Below are 16,764 nucleotides of genomic sequence, written 5' to 3'. Positions count from 1 at the left end.
CAGCAGTGGTACTCACTAAATACTACATGGAAAATTAACTATACAACTTATGGATGAAGATGGGAATGAAAAACTGGGAGAGAATGAAGGAAGGAGTGACATTTTCCAAAAAGAAATGTAATCATTATCTGACTTATGTAACTGTAACCCCTCTGTATATCATCTTTATAATAATTAAAAAATAAAAATTTTAAAAATCTACCAATACTAAGTTAATGATTGTGTTATGATGTACAGCACCACCTGAACATGTGTAAATCTTTGGGAAAATCTTTTCTCAGAAGTTATGTTTAGCTATGACCAGAGGTGACCTAACTGCCTAGGTAAACTCATATGCAGTTGAATTTTAAGTTAAATTTGAAAAAATTTGTAAAAAGATTGAACCATGATAAAGCATTGAAATGAAAAGCTATTGTGATGCAAACATTGTCTGCTGCAAGCCAAGCAAGTGCAACTAAAGGCAATAGAAATTGCACACTCTCTCAAAATAGATCACAGAATTATTAGAGCTGGAAGACATTGATGTAGCCAATTTGCATTTCATAAAGTACTATCACCCAAGTGCTTGGATACCAATCTGTCAAAAGTTTCCAGCTGACTCAAAAATGAAATAATTTAATGCACAGTTTATCTATAGAAAAATTGAAACTATGAGTTTAGCCAAAAAATTAGTTAAATTCCAAATATTTTCCATATGACTCAAAAGTATACTGACAATCAAAATGCAAAAAGAGACTAAGAAAGGTAAGGAAAGGCAGTTATTTCAGATGTGAAAAAGGACTAAATGTCAGTAAATCTTTTAAGTTTTTAAAATAAAAACTTAGAATGTTTCTTGTTTCTTAAAAATATATTAAATCGGGCTGGGAAGGTGGCTCAGTGGTAGAGTGCTTGCCTTGCATGCATAAGGCCCTGGGTTCGATTCCTCAGCACCACATAAGCAAAAAGAAAAAAGCCGGAAGTGGCGCTGTGGCTCACAGTGGTAGAGCGCTAGCCTTGAGCTGAAGAGCTGAGGGACAGCGCCCAGGCCCAGAGTTCAGGCCCCACGACTGGACCCAAAAAAAAAAAAAATTAAATCAATGGCATATATAATGATTAATAATTTTAGGAAATACACATTTTTTCAGTTGCTAATTTATTTACTCATTCATTTCTCAGTAGAAGATAGCAAGGACAAACAGGTAACAAAATATGAGTCTTTTATTAAGTCCTACATTTCAATCTACAGAAAAAGAAGGTGGAAAAGGTAATATATAGTTCCACAAATAAGCCAGGTATAGTGCTGGCTCACACTTGTAATTCTTCTAGCTACTTTCAAGGCAGAGATCAGGGGATCACAGTTCCTTGACACTGGGGCAAAAAGTTTTTCAGACCTCATTTCATCCATGAAAGCTGGTCTCTAGTGGTTTGTACCTGACATCCCAGCCTCTTGGAAAGAATAAAAAGAATCACAGCTGGGCACCGGTGGCTCAGACCTGTAATCCTAACTACTGAGAGGGCTGAGATCTGAGCATCAGGGTTTGGAGCTAGCCCCGACAGGAAAGTCTGGGGGGCTCTTAAAGACCAGAAGTGGCACTGTGGTTCAAGTGGTAGAGCACTAGCCCTGATCAGAAGAAACTCAGAGCCAGTGCCCAAGCCCCAGAACTGGAGGGAAAAAAATCATAATCCAGATCAGACCAGGAGTAAAAATGGTTGTAGGTGTGACTCAAGTAGTAACATGCCTGCCTAGCAAATATGAGGCCCTGAGTTCAACAGCCATGATGAAATGAAGTAGCAAGGATCAGATTTATCCTCACATTAGATAATAAAAAAAACCTAAATAAAACAGATGAAAAACAATATTCACATCCTGGACCAGAGTCAAAACAGGAGTGGGATTCTGAGATAAAGGAGGAGGGGGAATAAAGCTGAGTACTGGTTTGTTAAATGGGAAAGAAAACTACCTGAGTTTAGGAAAAGAGGTCAAAAGATTCCTATGTAAAGCTATAAAGAATTTGTATTCTCTGTGAAAAGAGACAGCGCATAAAGTTCTCAGAAGAAACTTCTGCATAGGCTCTAGGCTAAAAAGGTTGCTAAATACTTAGACCAAACCTAACAAAATTTGATTAAGGTAAGTCTAAAAACACCAAATTGATCTAAAAAAAAAAAAAACTATACAAAAACTCAGACTGAATTTATTTAAAGGAATACAACAAAACCCAGCAGTAAGTAATACATTCACAATCTCTGACTTCTGATCAAAATGTACAAACACATAAATGAAGAGGGAAATATTTAGAGCAGTTGTCAAACAAAAGCAAGGTCTTGGGTTCAATCTCGAATACAAAACAGAAAGAAAAGAAAAGAAAGAGGGAGGGAGGGAGGGAAGGAAGGAAGGAAGGAAGGAAGGAAGGAAGGAAGGAAGGAAGGAAGGAAGGAAGGAAGGAAGGAAGGAAGGAAGGAAGGAAGGAAGGAAGGAAGGAAGGAAGGAAGGAAGGAAAGAAGGAAGGGAGGCAGGCAGGCAGGCAGGCAGGCAGGCAGGCAGGCAGGCAGGCAGGCAGGCAGGCAGGCAGGCAGGCAGGCAGACAGGAAGGGAGAAAGAGTGAAAGAAAGCAAAAAGGAAAACCACCTATAACAAGGAGAAATAGTAAATCAATAGACAGAAACATACAGACTGATAGGGACATGGAGAACATGACAGATACAAATGTTAAAAGAGCTACTATAAATATGCTCAAGAAAGTAGAGCATGACAGTGTTAAAGAGAGAAGAGTAAGATTTTTTTTAAGGGCCAAATGGAATTTCTAAAAATAAAAACTATATTGGATAAGATTAATAGCAAGCTAGACAGGTAACAGGAATAGAAGATATCCAAAATGAAGTGTAAAATGAAGTAGTCGGTGTGAGGCTCAAATGGTAGAGTGCCTGCCCAGAGTTCAAATTCCAGTACTGTACTGTTGGAAAAAAAAATTAAAAAGCAAGGTGATTTGGGGCTAGGGTATAGCTAAAATGGCAGAGTATTTTCCTAGCACAATGAGGTCAGTCACCAGCACAAGAAAAAAGAAAACAGAAGAAAAGGAATAAGAACTTTATACTGGATAGGGATGTGGTTTAACTGGTGGCATGCTTGCATGGCTAGTTAAGGTCCTAAATTCAATCTCCAGCATCGGATTTCCAAACAAAAAATAGTGAATACTAGTGATTTATATTGATGCACAAACAAGCCAGTCTAGTTGTAATACCAAAACCTAGGAAAGGTAACCAAAAAAATATATTAAGAAATGATGAAAAAGTATTTTTGAAAGATAGTGTTGCTACCTAGCTTCAAGCTTAACAATCTTGTTCCCAATAGCATCTAGTGCTGTGTGCCTCCATTTTATAGTGTTGCAATTGGGCTGGGAAGGTGGCTCAGTGGTAGAGCTCTTGCCTTGCATGCATGAGGCCCTGGGTTTGATTCCTCAGCACCACATAAGCAAAAAGAAAAAAGCCGGAAGTGGCGCTGTGGCTCAAGTGGTAGAGCGCTAGCCTTGAGCTGAAGAGCTGAGGGACAGCACCTAAGCCCAGAGTTCAGGCCCCACGACTGGACCAAAAAAAAGAACTTGGGAGCCTATAGTGTCCCAATTTTCTTCCCCAGCGGGAAAAAAAAAATTTAATTGCTATCAAAACCATTAATCATGCCTTATGCTTGTGGCTTGTGCCAATAATCCTAGCTACTCAGAAGGCTGAGACTTAAAGAATCAAGGTTTGAAGCCAGTTTGGGCAGAAAGGACTTCAAGATTCTACCTTCAATTAACTAGCAAAATGGTGGACTTAGGAAGTATAGCTCAAGTGGCAGAGTCCCAGCCATGAGTGAAAAAGCCAAGTGAGAGCTGGAGACCCAGGGTTCAAGCTACACCAAGAAATATCATAATCAAATACTTGAAAGCCAGTGAGTGACTAAGTGATTATCAGCATGAGCTCATGCTGATGATCCCAGCTACTCAGGAAGCAGCGATAGGAAAAATCACTGTTTGAGGCCAAATGAGGCAAAAAATTAATGAGAAACCATCTCAAGCAATATGACAGGGGTGGTAATGTGGCTTGAAATTCCATACATGTGGGAAATGCATGAAGAAAAAAACATGAGACTCTACTTGAAAAATAACCTAAAAGCTAAAGTGGCTGAGAATGTGATTCAAATGGTAGTCTATGAAGCAAGCAGGAGGCCCCCAACTTCAAATCCTGGTACCACCAAAACTAAAAAGTTAAAAAAGCTGCTGGGTGTGGGGAGAATGTTGGGGTAGAAAGGGAACCCATTAAATATGGAAAAACAGCCAGCATCAATGATTTATACCTGTAATCTTAGATCCTTGGGAGGTTGACATCAGGAGGATTGTGGATTAAGACCAGGCCAGGCAAAAAAGTTTCAGAGATTCCTTCTTAACCAACAGCTGCAATACAGTGGAGCATGTACCTGTAATCCCAGCTACTCAGGAGGCTGAGATCTAAGGATCACAATTCAAAGCCAGCCAGCAGGAAAGGCCATGAGACTCTGATCTCCAATAAACCACCAGAAAACCAGAAGTGGCACTGTGGCTCAAGTGGTATAGCACTAGCCGTGAGCTGAAGAGCTGAAGGACAGCGCCCAGGCCCAGAGTTCAAGCTCTACAACCAACCAAAAAAAAACAAAAACAAAAACAAAAAACGTCTAAACTAAGCAGATCACACTACCATCATGACTCTGGGCAGAAAGGAAGAGTCTGTCTCAAAAATAACCAGTGGGGGGGGGGGGGGGGGGACTGGAAACATGGCTCAGCAATAGAGGGCCTGCCTATCAAAAACACAGGGTCCTGAGTTCAAACACCACTACACATAAATTATATAAGTAAATAAATACAGTAAATCAAAAGCATGACAATAGACTTATTAGAAACTATTCAAGTGAGAAAAAATGCTAATATACTAAATTTATATACATAATAAAACTACACTTACAAATCAAGGTAGAAATGTTTTTAGATTACTGGTCAAGGAGGCCAAAGGAGAAAGATCATGGACTGACAGTTCCAGGACAGACTAGGTTAGAAAGAGAGAGAGAGAGAAAGAGAGAGAGACCCTATCTTAAAAAACTTTAAAGAAGGCCGGGCGCTGGTGGCTCACGCCTGTAATCCTAGCTACTCAGGAGGCTGAGATCTGAGGATCGCGGTTCAAAGCCAGCCCGGGCAGGAGAGACTGTGAGACTCCTATCTCCAATAAACTATCAGAAAACCGGAAGTGGCGCTGTAGCTCAAGTGGTAGAGCGCTCGCCTTGAGCTGAAGAGCTGAAGGACAGCGCCCAGGCCCAGAGTTCAAGCCCCACGACCGACAAAAAAAAAAAAAAAAAAACTTTAAAGAATTTAGACCAAAAAAAAAGATGAGAAAAATCATATCCAATGGAGGTACACTTAAAGAAATGTTTAGGTTTAAAGAAAAAAAATCAGATCAAAAGTTATATCTCCACAAAGGATGAAAACTGCCAGTTGTGATAAACATGTTAATAATTTTCCTTGAAGGGTTTAAATACCTGGTTGGGGGTTTTAATTTTTTTCCTTTTATCTTTTTAAAAAAAAATTATTGTCAAGGTGCTGTACAGAGGGGTTATAGTTACAAGTAAGGTAGTGAGTACATTTCTTGTCGAACGTGTTACCCCCTCCCTAATTTTTTTTAGGATCATAGTTATATAATGAAACCAACAGGAAGTGAGGTACCAATATAATCCTTCCTATTTAGAAGACAGATCTGAGGATCCCAGTTTGAAGCCAACCCAGGCAGGAAAGTCCCTGAGACTCATATCTCCACTTAACCAGAAGTATGGCTCATGTAGTAGAGAGCCAGACTTGAGCAAAAGAAGTTAAGGGACAGCACCCAGTCCCTGAACTCAAAGCCCAGGGCTAGGAATGATAAGGAGATAAAAAAAGTACCAGAAAGTTAGAAGATCATTTACTGTCTTGAATTACAAGTGGGACACTAGGGATAAAGATGCATATATGCACTTGAGAAATACTTGCTCGGGAAATATTTAGGAATTAGAATCAATGGTCTATATTGGTTGAGAAAGGTACAGCAAGGGGGATAAAGATATTGGGCCAGGCTTTTGTCTTAACCAACGGAGTACACTGTGGGTGGCATTTAACACAGTAAAACTAGCACAGAGCTAGTCGGAACCTTATTCCAGCTGTCTAAATAAGCAGCGACTTAATCAGCTGTTCAAATGCTGATTTAGGTTACATTCGTTTGATTTTTCCAAGTGGTTAGAGTGGTTCCCTTCTAGTAGTCCTAGCTACTAGAAGCAGCTCAATTGCTTGAACGCGAAGTCCCAGGCCAACATAGGGAGACTGTTTCAAAAGTAAATCAAGAAAGTACTTTATCTCAGTGCCTGATACATAGCAATAAGTAGTATCTAAATATGGATAGCAGGTCTAACTGGCATCTTAGTGGCTGATAAGGATTTTCTGAAAACTCTTAGAGGTAAAATCCCACCCCCACCCTCAAGTGATAGGCTTGCCTGAATTCCTTGAAGCAGAGGCAGGGACTTGGACAGTATGTTCCTGGACCTGCCAGACCAGTACCATGAACTCTTGAGGCTCTCTGAACTCTTGAGCTCCCTGTGACCCTGACCCACCACCTCAGCCATCATTGCACCATGCCTTGTGTCTCTCCTGTCTCCTGACTCCCTCTCCTCAGGTTACTAAAGCATCCCTCTTCAATTCTCCATTAGAGTTGATCTTGTGTTGAGACTGTTTCTCTATTCTTTCTTTACTGCCCCCATGGCTCAATTTTCTAACAGTATTAAGTACATTCGAAGCTACAAGTTTTTGTTTTTTTTTTGGGGGGGGGACATGTGTCTGCCCAACGTCATCAGCTTTCTAATAAAGACTCCCAATTCAACCTCTCAAAATGTGGCTCCTCTGTATCTCATGATCAGATTCCCATATAACAGTATAAGTTATTCTCATTACTATGTTTGTTTTTCTCATAATAGCGTCAAATCACTTGACTATGCACTGTGTAGATCACATAGCTATGCCATATCTAAGATCATCTTCAAAGTAGTCAGCATTTTGATGCTTCCACAGACTGACTGATGAGAAAAGGTAGGAGACCCCCCATCAGGCTTATTCTTACCTATTACATTTCAGTCTCCACAGCATCCAGACTTATTTCATCTCTCCGATTTTATGTGAACAGAAAGATAAAATAAGTAATGTTATATGCATAGATTTTGTGCTTCAAAAATGTTCTATCAATTCCTAATAAGCTATAGCACCTTAAGAGAAAGATTCCTTTCTATTTTGTCCAAGACCAAGACTTAATTTCAATAATATCTGCACTTCTGTTCATTGGCTGGTGCTCTACCACCTGGGCTATGCCTCTAACTCCATATAAAAGCTTCCCCTTTAAACATAGTCAAGTAACTGGTTATTCAGTCTCAATTACTATGCTGCCACTCAGTAATTAAAATTTTTCTTCTGGGGGAAAAAAATTCTCATGCCACTACAATTCACAGTTTCCACGTATTTTAATGTCATTAAGGCTACATTAAAAGATTACTTCAGATTTTTGGTATACAAAAGAACAGGTGCAACTGGGTTTCAGAAACAGGGAGTGTTATAGCACGGAAAACCATCACAACTTTTAACTAGCTATGTCAGGTCTTTAGACCTTCTCTCACTTTCTGGGGGGGAAAAACTGCCTTTGATTTTCTGCTGTTCCACTGGAGGACCTCCTGGAGGAGGTGTCTCCTGACAAGCTCATTTATCTCACCAATACTTTATATCACCTTTTGCAGTTGGCTAAATTAAAGCCACAAAATCTATGGAGTCATATTTTTCCCTAAAGTGTTCCCATCCACCTACTAATAAGAAAATATTTCTTTTGTTTCTAAAGTGCTAGAACTGGAACTGAGTGCTTCTGCCAGGTGAGGCAAGTGGTCTTCATCTCTAGCAATAGTTCTCTCTCTCTCTCTCTCTCTCTCTCTCTCTCTCTCTCTCTCTCTCTCTCTCTCTCTCTCCTCATGGTAGGGTAGTACTTTGATACTATGTGTGAACTCAGAGCTTCAAGCTTACTAGGCAGCAACTACACCACTTGAGTCACATCCTCAGCCCCTAACAGACAAGTATTCTTTTGACAATTAATGCTGTCAACGATCTTCCTTAAACTCAGACTTTTTTTTTTTTTTTTGGTCAGTCATGGGGCTTGAACTTTGAGCCTGGGCTCTGTCCCTCAGTTCTTCAGCTCAAGGCAAGCGCTCTACCACTTGAGCCACAGCGTCACTTCCGGCTTTTTCTGCTTATGTGGTGCTGAGGAATCGAACCCAGGGCCTCATGCATGCAAGGCAAGCACTCTATCACTGAGCCACCTTCCCAGCCCCATAGATTATTATTTTTTAAAGTCCCTTACAGAGAACATTGAGATTACTCATTAAACCACCATAATACATTACCAATATTTTTTCTACTTATCCCATATCTAGAACTCCTAAAAGTAATTAAGCCATATTCTCCCTTCATTTAAAAAAAAAATCAATTAGGAAGTGGCGCTGTAGCTTAAGTGGTAGAGGGCTCGCCTTGAGTTGAAGAGCTGAGGTACAACACCCAGGCCCAGAGCTCAAGCCCCACGACCGACAAAAAAAAACTATATAGAGCACTCAGAACCTCGGCAATTTAAAAAAAAATCAATTAAAGAATGAACAATTTTATTGTTTTTTTGAAGTTTATTAAGGATTAGAAAGTTTAACAAACTGCTTCGTAAGCCAAAAATATACTTACTAAATATTCCATGCTAAACAGTATATTAAAAGCATTAACTGGGCTGGGAAGGTGGCTCAGTGGTAGAGCACTTGCCTTGCATGCCTGAGGCCCTGGGTTCGATTCCTCAGCACCACATAAGCAAAAAGAAAAAAGCTGGAAGTGGCACTGGGGCTCAAGTGGTAGAGCGCTAGCCTTGAGCTGAAGAGCTGAGGGACAGCACCCAGGCCCAGAGTTCAGGCCCCACAACCGGACCCAAAAAAAAAAAAAAAGCATTAACTTTACCTCAAGTAGCCTACATAAAGTCAAGTAGGAAGCAATTATATGCCAGATTAAGAGTTAAGAAGAAGGGAGTGTAATGTTTATCTATCACAAAGAAATTCACCAAGTAGGACCATTACAATCAACAACAAGTAATTGAAAGTAAAATGAGCCATGAAAAGACTACTTACAGATCAGTAGAGAAATATATTTTTTAAAAAACAAGATGCTGCTTCAATTCTTTGGTTTCCTACTATACACTAAACTAATTTTTAGGCTTCTGTAGATACCTGGTATATGTAAATGAATAAACTCAAATGGATTATGGATTCCATAAGTATTAAGACAAATTAATTACAAATGAAACCTGGTCTTTAAAAAGTGAACTCCTGAGCTGGGCACTGGTGGCTCACACCTGTAATCCTAGCTACTCAGGAGGCTGAGATCTGAGGATTACATTTCAAAGCCAGCTGGGGCAGAAAAGTCTGTGAGACTTATCTCCAATAAACCACCAGAAAACCTGAAGTAGCACTGTGGCTTAAGTGGTACAGAGCTATTCTTGAGCTGAAGAGCTGAGGGACAGTGCCCAGGCCCAGAGTTCAAGACCCATGACCAACCAAAAAGAAAAAAAAAAGTGAACTCTTGGGCTAGGAAGTTGGCTCAGAGGTAGAGTGCTTGCCTCGCATGAGACCCTGTGTTCAATTCCTCAACATCATATAAGCAGAAAAAAGCTAGAAGTGGCGCTGTGGATCAAGTGGTAGGGTGCTAGCCTTGAGCTGAAGAGCTGAGGGACAGTGCCCAGGCCCAGAGTTCAGGCCCCACAACAGACAAAAATACTGTAACAAACAATAGAGGGATTAAAAGTAAAACAAAAACAAACAAACAAAAAACAAAAGAATTATAGAGCTACAGAAAGGAAAACACAAAGAATCTAGGACTAGAATGCCTAGAAGCAAATCCCAGCTCTAGCACATACCAGTTAATTAACTTTTGGCATGCTAACATATACTTTATTGGAAATCTCTTGTGAAGCTCTGGTGAGCTATTATGTATAAAGTGCTTAAAATAGAGCCTGGTAAATAATGTGCACTGTACAGTAAATATGTCCTTTGTAGGAAACATCATTTTCTACATAAATGATCCAATAGACTCAAGAAATATAAGCAAGAATTCAATAGAATGCTAAATCTATATAATTCAGAGAAAATGTAAATTTTTGGATTTTCTTCATATGGAATTTTTAAGGATAGCTTAGAGAAAATTATGAAAAACATCCTTTTTTCTTCTCCTACCCACTGCCCCAAACTATAAGCTTCTAGCTTAAACAATGATCAACTAACTCCTGACCAATCTTGCTTAATTCCCACCCACAGATTCTTCTGTTCTCTGGATAATAAAAAAACAGATCTGAAACATATCCTTGTATTCATCAACAGATGTTGAAATATATGTTTGAAATACATATTTTTGAAAATATAACTAAGTATTATTATCATACCTAAAATTAATAACAGCTGATCAGTACAAATATCCAGAGTTCAAATTTCCCTGATGTCTTATTTACTAAATTCTGGACCAAATGAAGTCCAAATACTACTATTAGCCTAGTATCTTCTAGTTGTTATGCTTTTTCCCTCTCTATAATTTATTTGTTGAAAAAAAAAACAAGCCATATGTCCCAATAGCATTTTGCTGATAATATCCTCTGATATTCATGCTACCTCGTCTTCTATATTTTATTCCAACTGGTAGTTAAAGGTAGAGGCTTCATCACATTCAGATTCAGATTTAATTTTCTGGCAAGACTATTTCAAGGTAATGTTGGAAACTTTTATTAACAGAACTCTAATATCTGATTGTTTGCCTTCTGTAAAGCTAGCAGTCACTTGATGATCTTTGCTTAGGCTCAGGCATTCATTATAAAGTAAAGATGTTCTGCTCTATCACTCTCTGTCCATTTATTAACTAGAATGTTTCTGAGAAAAGAAATTTCATCTCAATTGCCATTTGGCTACTGTGAAGTATAGCTGATTCCTAAGAATAAGCCGAAGAAAACAAGTAAGGTATTTAGAGTATCATGATTAGATCATATTTAAAGATATTTGATGTGATTCATTATATTGCAGTTATGGCTGCTGAGGCTCACACTGTCTCATCTTTGATCTGCAGAAACTATTCACTTATGCATCTGAGTTATTCTGCTAAAACGCTGTAGTGTTTAACAATTTCACTGAAAGGTATTTTAAGTCCACAGATTTGGAATCAGGTTGAGTTATTAACTGTTTAGCTATTTCTTTCTTATTCATGGTTTTAAAATGTTATGAATTATGTTACAAATCAGCTGCAGTCTACAGTTTGGATATTACAGTAGATATGAAACTTACATTTTACAGTAAGACTTTTTCACTGAACTCTACTTCCCCATTTCATTGAACACTTTTTTAAAAAGTATATTTACTAAACACTGGTTGCTAATCTTAGCTACTCAGGAAGCTCAGATCTGAGGATCACAGTTCAAAGCCAGCCTAGGCAGGAAAGTCTGTGAGAACCTTATACCTTTTTAGCCACCAGAAAACCAGAAGTGGAGCTATGGCTCAAGAGCGCGCGCGCGCGCGCACACACACACACACACCATTCTGCCAGGTGTAAGTGGCTTATGCTACACACACACACACACACACACACACACACACACACACACACACACACACACACACACACACACACACACACACACACACACACACACACACACACACACACACACACACACACACACACACACACACACACACACACCATTCTGCCAGGTGTAAGTGGCTTATGCTACTCAGGAGGCTGAGATCTGAGGATCAATGTTCCATCCTAGTCAGGGCAGTAAAGTCCGTGAGACTCTTACATCCAATTAACCACCAAAACACCAGAAATGGAGCTGTGGCTCAAGTGGTAGAGTGCTACTCTTAAGCTAAAAACTCAGGGACAGCACTCAGGCTCCAAATTCAAGCTCCAAGACAGGTGTGTAGACATGTGTGTGTGCACGTTCACAGATGGACACACACACACACACACACACACACACACACACACACACACACACACACACACACACACACACACACACACACACACCATACTATATTTAAAGCTGAAAGTTAAATGCTTCATTTTGAGAGGTTAGAACAGAAAAGATTCTTATTCTTAATCTACTCTGTTTGCTTTTGGTTCTGGAAGGCATTTCTTCATGTTATATTACAAAATTTGGATATAATTCTAAACATTTATGATTAAAAACTAGTCACTGTTTTTCCTTTGATAAATTAATAAAATTCCAAAGTATGGGGAAATGATCAAACTCTTAAGAAACTTATACAAAATATATTATATTATAATATATTATATACATAATTTATATAATCAGACAATACAAAACCTTCATATCTTATCCTTAACATTAAAACTCATGAGATAGCCAGGCCCTGATGGCTCATACCTCCAATCCTAGCTACTCAGGAAGCTAAGATATGAAGATTGTGGTTCAAAACCAGCCTGGGCAGAAAAGTCTCCATGAGATTTTTTATCTCTAATTAACTACTCAAAAACCAGAGGTGGAGCTGTGGCTCAAAGCGGTTGAGCATTAGCCTTGAGCAAAAGAGCTCAGGGACAGCTCCCAGGCCGTGAGTTCAAGCCCCACAATCAATAAAAAAGAAAGAAAAAACTCATAAAATAGTGAACTGAAATAATAAGTTCAAACTATTTAAAATACCAAGTTATGGGGCTGGGAAGGTAGCTCAGTGGTAGAGTGCTTGCCTCACATGTATAAGGCCCTGAGTTTGATTCCTCAGCACCACATAAGCAGAAAAAGCCAAAGTGACACTGTGGCTCAAATAGTAAAGCGCTAGCCTTGAGCTGAAAAGCTGAGGGACGTGCCCAGGTCCAGAGTTCAGGCCCCATGACCAACTAAATTAATTAATTAATAATTAAAGTACCAAGTTATATCTCTTAGAATACTAGAAAAGGCTTTATTAGTAGTAAGGTAATGCTTATCTCATCTTACAAACACAATCAATCAGAAACTAGTTAACAAACACATAAGCACTTTCCACCTATAAAGGCAGCATATTCTGTAAAAAAAAAAAAAGTTGAATGCTACAGTGCTGACCATTTCCTCTCAAAACTCTGAAAAGATGTTAATTTAGTGGCCAAAAGTTACTTTCACTGAGCAAAAAGTTGCTTTTTACTATTTTAAGTCATAATCATAAATCACATGATTGAGTGCCTACGCTTTTCCCTGAAATGAAGCAGGATATGAAATGATATCCTCATGCAATTTTTCTCAAAAAAAAAACAAACAAGTAACCACCATGACACAACAACAGAAGAAAATAAAAGCTAAAAGACTCTTCTGCTGTAGTGATTTTTGGGTGATAAGCAGTAACACACCTATGTGAAGAGCTGGTCTGTTCTCTGTACATCAGCGCTTTCCTCTTACTGAAAAACAAAGTATCCACTAGCATATGCGTGACAGTATTGCTTTTCCAGATGGTATGCCTTTGATAAGAGACTTTTTTTGCCAAAAGCTCATTTCACTTTCTCTCCAAGAATAATATTTGTCATTAACTTTAAAACTAGTTTTACAAGCTTCTCAGTAGTAGTGTCAATGGACCTATTTTTTTGTTTTTGTTTTTGTTTTGCTATCAGAATGAAACCTCTGCATGATAATTTATTACCTTATAATTTTTCTGAGAGGGTAAGGAGTTCTTATGAACTCTTCTCTAAAAGCTAACCACTCTAAGATATAAAAACTTTTAAGCATATAAAACTTACATAGAGAGACCAACATTATAAAATCACTACACATGCATCAAATCAGAGTAAAATTGTTCCTCAAATACCTTAAAAGTAGAAATTCTAAATGTTGGTGCCTTCATTTGGAAGCAAAATTTCCTACTGCGTGATCTTGTCTGATGGTAGTTGACTTTATCATCTGTCAGTTCCAGTTACATTTCCATTAGTATAGGCAGATCTAAAGTAGAAGGAAGACAATTAGACCATTGAAATTATTTTAAATGCTATGATTTCAGTTTCTCTGTAAGCATATAAAATTGTTTTAACTGCTTAAGCAATACCAATTCCTAGTCTTATGACTGAATTAAAGTTATAATAAATATATAGATCTGAAGGGATATTAACTTTAAGAGAGAGAGAGAAAGAATGAGAAGTTCAGATCTCCAAAAGAAGTACAAAGCAAACTGGGATTTACATTCATATTCCAGAAGCATGGGGCCCATAACTATCAACTCATTAATCAGAGTAGCTGAACTCACCCCTACAGCAGTACCCAGTTAAACGGTAAAATGCAGCAAGAGAAAACAGGATTCCTAACAACAAATAACTCTGAAATAAAAGAACACCCAATGTCACAGCTAGTGTTCATATCTGAACTACTATCATGGCTATTACAAACTAAATTCATGATAATGCTTTATGTTCCTACTCTGCCTCAAAACTACCACCAAACAATTTTACAAAACAAGGTCTTCTGAAGAAATCTGAACCCTAATGAGGTATGGGTGACTCATGCCTGTAATCCTAGCTTCTCAGAAGACTGAGCTCCAGAGGGTGGCAATTTGAGGCCAGCTCAGGCAGGAAAGTTCACTAGGCTTCATCTCCAAAAACTATCAAAAAGCAGAGCAGGAAGTTTGGCTCAAGTGGTAGTGTGCTAGCTGAATAAGAAAATCAAGGATATGCAAGGCCTTGAGTTTAGTTAAGTACTACCTCTCCTATCCCACCCCCTCCCCCAAAAGAGTCCTAATGTCTTTACTACTCGGGGTTAAACGTTTTACTAACATTTCCTTAAATTACAAGACAGACCATCATTAAATATAAATAACTCAGTATGCTATTCCATTCATGCTATTCTATCGTATACTTGATATTTTGGGGCTTTATTTAAAATGCCAACCAGGGGTTGGTGGCATGGCTCAGGTGGTAGAGTCCAGCATCAGATACCATGTTAGAGTCTGCTCTTGGACAAAAAAAAAAAAATGCTAACAGTTCTGTACAACTACCCTCCCTCCTATTTTCATTCCAACAATGCTCTTTGCTTTCTTATACACCGCTACTGTCCTTCACCCAATCTTTCCCACATAACATCTGGAAATCCCTTGTATTTTGTAAAACTTCGGTATCTTCAATCTCTCATCACCAACCAGTCTTTCAAACACTGGACTGACTAACCTCTAAAGTCCCTCTAGAGGACTCTGGGAGTGACTCAAGTGTTACATTAGGCAGCTGCCTAGCAAGTGCAGGGCCCTGAGGTGAGGAGGAGGGGCAGAGGGAGTAGAAAGAGGAAAGTATTCTAGAACGAGATTAAGGCAATAGGTAACACTCTCCAAAGTGATACTTTCAAATCCTTGCTCCAACAAACAATCCTTTCCTTCCCTCAGTTTTCCTAAGTACTGTCCTACCCTCTTCTGTCTTTTAATATCAACCTGCTCGACTGAATCCTCAGACGGACTCTACTTGCTCTTCTACCACTCCAGTTGCTGAGTTGTCAAATCTTGGTTGTAGCTAGGTTCTAATGGCCCATGCCTGTAACCCTAGCTACTCAAGAGGCTGAGATCTGAGGATCACAGTTTGAAGCCCAGGAAGGAAAGTATTTATCTCCAATAAACTATTCAGAAAAAGTGAAGTGATGGAAGTGATACTGTGGCTCAAGTGGGGTAACACTAGCCTTGAGCACAAAGAAGCTCAGAGACAGCATCAAGTGCAGATTTCTGGCCCCAGGACCAGCAAAACAAAAACAAAAACAAAACACGGCCTTGGTTATCTCCCAAATTATCAATACAGCTAGGATCTTATTTTCTTCCTTCCACTTTACCCCCTTCAAACTCCTAGCCTTATGTTAATCCTACTAGAGAAAACCTACTAGAGAAAAGTTGTACTGTAATAATACTGATCTTCAAAAATCACCTTGCAGGGGCTGGGAAGGTGGCTCAGTGGTAGAGTGCTTGCCTTGCATGCCTGAGGCCCTAGGTTCAATTCCTCAGCACCACATAAGCAAAAAGAAAAAAGCCAGAAGTGGCGCTGTGGCTCAAGTGGTAGAACGCTAGCCTTGCGCTGAAGAGCTGAGGGACAGCGCCCAGGCCCAGAGTTCAGGCACCACAACCGGACCCAAAAAAAAAATTACCTTGCAACCATCTTCAAATTTTGTAAGATATTAAATGTTGTGCAGCAACCTGTTTATTTATTAGTCACAACTTTCTCCTATGACTCTCATTCCCTTTCTTTCCAAACCTTTCCAGACTTGTTGGAGCAGTAGAATAAATTTCTTTTGCTTTCCTTAGCCACTTATATAAGTTGCTTATATTGCAAAATTACTATTCATTTCACTTACTTTATTTTTTTTTGGGGGGGGGGTCCAGTTGTGGGGCCTGAACTCTGGGCCTGGGCACTGTCCCTCAGCTCTTCAGCTCAAGGCTAGCACACTACCACTTGAGCCATAGCACCACTTCCGGCTTTTTTTTTCCTGTTTATGTGGTGCTGAGGAATCGAACCCAGGGCCTCATGCATGCAAGGCAAGCACTCTACCACTGAGCCACCTTCCCAGCCCTCATTTTACTTACTTTAAACATTTTGTCAGTTGTTCTTCAATACAGAAGTCTTTATTTTTAAATAGGAAGATTTGTCCATTCATTTATTATTTTAGCACTTTGAAATTTTCCTCTCTCAAGAACAGCAGATAAAATACTTGGGCTTTCTC

The 16,764-nt window shown here is 39.1% G+C and overlaps 1 protein-coding gene across 7 annotated transcripts in view; it reads right to left on the bottom strand.

Moving 5' to 3' along the window:
* The window catches only part of Ncoa1 (nuclear receptor coactivator 1), a 216,795-nt gene that overhangs the window by 141,708 nt on the left and 58,323 nt on the right, over nt 1–16,764 (bottom strand). For 6 of the 7 annotated variants that reach the window (XM_070025127.1, XM_070025132.1, XM_070025126.1 and 3 more), the window contains one exon: nt 13,895–14,025. The gene's annotated coding sequence lies outside the window, so the exon portion shown is untranslated. Of the gene's footprint in view, nt 1–7,119; nt 7,163–13,894; nt 14,026–16,764 lie in introns of those variants that run through there. The other variant, XM_070025128.1, reaches the window with a different exon arrangement.

This window comes from Dipodomys merriami, unplaced genomic scaffold, assembly GCF_024711535.1.
Source record: "Dipodomys merriami isolate MVZ:Mamm:240054 unplaced genomic scaffold, mDipMer1.0.p SCAF_17, whole genome shotgun sequence".
Taxonomy (NCBI): domain Eukaryota; kingdom Metazoa; phylum Chordata; class Mammalia; order Rodentia; family Heteromyidae; genus Dipodomys; species Dipodomys merriami.
The sequence above is the reverse complement of the archived record's forward strand: the minus strand, read 5'-3'. Positions and strand labels throughout refer to the sequence as shown.